This window comes from Sinocyclocheilus anshuiensis, unplaced genomic scaffold, assembly GCF_001515605.1.
Source record: "Sinocyclocheilus anshuiensis isolate Anshui unplaced genomic scaffold, SAMN03320099.WGS_v1.1 scaffold1543, whole genome shotgun sequence".
Lineage (NCBI taxonomy): Eukaryota > Metazoa > Chordata > Actinopteri > Cypriniformes > Cyprinidae > Sinocyclocheilus > Sinocyclocheilus anshuiensis.
This window is the reverse complement of record NW_015551074.1, coordinates 487,542-489,854: the sequence shown is the minus strand read 5'-3', so window position 1 is coordinate 489,854 and position 2,313 is coordinate 487,542.

Here is a 2,313-nt window from a genome sequence, read left to right as displayed (position 1 = left end):
GTTTTAAAAAATATTCTTTTGAGATTTTATGCACACTACAAGTGCACATTCAACACAATTAAGCACTTTTTTTTCACAAGGTACCTTTCTTAAAACAGACAAATAAACCCTGAAGATTGCTTTACAAGAGAAAAACAAAAGACATAAATTAAATAATGTATGCCATGCACAAACAAATATATTTAATTATATTACTGTATATTTACCAGATTGGAGTGGTTATGAGTAAAGATGGCAGCACAGGTCATGTGTATCCGGGGGTTGATGGATGGGAATGCTAACAGCTAACTCTCTCCAGGTAATTTATACCATCTTCCAGATGGTAATCTTTCAGGTAGACCTGGTAACACAGGGTTAAATTTGGATTAAGGCTGAGAGATTGGAGACAAGGCCGCGCCGCTGCTGTCCCACGCAGGCATTAATAACACACACTAATTTCCCTTTAGCTCTAAAACCTGACGCTTAATGTCACTGCTCTGAATTACAGATATGTGCTGCAATTAAGAGCCGCGCGCAGATCCGTGAATCACCAGCTCTTAATTACTGCGTGACCTCAGACGGGTTCATGTCTCAAACTCACTGGACAGTCAGTGGAAGCACTGGAGCACACACACACACACACACACGCACACACACGCACGAAGTTCTGTCCTGTAAAAGGACCTGTAGTCTCCACCATGCATCACAAACATAAAATGCATTTCAACACAAATGCATCAATAAACATACTAACATGTAGAGAGGTATCTTTTTCAATACACACACACACACACACACACACATCGCTTCATTTAATTCCTCTCACCATCGCAGTCTAATCCCTCTTGATTTGAGCGATCGGAGCTCTTCTCCCTGAGGAGACACTTCTGGATGGACTGACTGGACATTAACTCACTCCACTCGCTTCATAATGAATTAATAAATAGATTTCAGCTCTGACATGAACATACTTCATATACAAAGACAGTGGAAGCGAGCTGTCAGTGCACTGTGAAAATACACCATCCGTCCCATTATAATGAACAAACTTGGACAGCGCTAACCAAAAACAGTAAAAGATGAGCTCATAGTAATTACTCCCACATGACAAACACAACAACAGCATAAATAACAGCGCTGAACAGTAACACGGTAATCCACATTACTAATTCATGCCGCTGTGCAGGTAACTCTGAACACATCACAGCATTATTATCCACATTCGAGCTCACACTCAACAGAGTTTCAGCTGTTGCTGTGCTCATGATTGAATGTTTCTGCTTGACAGCCGACAGGAGGAACAGGAGGAAACTCTGACGAGACGCAGATCCACAGTGACTGAAAATATGAGCCGTTCTTATGAAACATTTCTGCAAAGATCTGCTCTTATGTGTATATAATCTACTTATTACTTTACTTATTTTTTTATTACAATACTTTTATTTAATTTTATCTATAAAAATTAAATATATAGTTGTTAAGTAGTCATGTTTCTAAGTAAAGGCATTACATGTTTTGTTTGTTTGTTTTATTTATACATTATTTTTATTTTTATATTATAGCTTTGCACATTGGTGCACCTCATTTTCACTGTGCACTTCTTTTTAAAAAATGTATATATATAATTTATTATTAAAAAAAATTCTATATATTTGTAAGGAGATGTGTGTCTATGTAAGACACACATCTCTTACTTACTTTTTTCAATTTATTAATTATTTTCAATTGTATATTATACCTTTGCTTACTACTGCACCTGATTTTCACAGTGCAGTTCTTTTTATTTACATTTATGTAACATTTATTTCTATTTATTTTTATCAAAATAGATTTATTTATCTATTTATTTTTTACATTATTTCCATTTTTATATTATACTTTTGTGTATTGCTGCACCTGATTTTTACTGTGCATTTAAAAAAAATGTATACATAAATATTTACCACTTATCTCTATTTATTTTAAGAAGTTTTGTGTCTATGTAAAGGCCTTGCATATTTTTTGTTCATTAATATATTATTTTAATTTGTACATTATACTTTTGTTCATTGATGCACCTGAATTTGCTGTGCACTGTATTTATTTATTTATTTATTATATATATAGTTTTTTACATTTATTTCTATATATTTGTAAAGAGTCATGTGTCCATGTAAAGGCCTTGCATTTTTTTTATTTAAAGATTGTTTATGCATTGCTGCACATGATTTTCACTCTGTACTTTAAAAAATATATACACACACACACACACACACACACACACACACACACACACACAAACACAAACACACACGCACGCACGCACGCACGCACGCACGCACGCACGCACACACA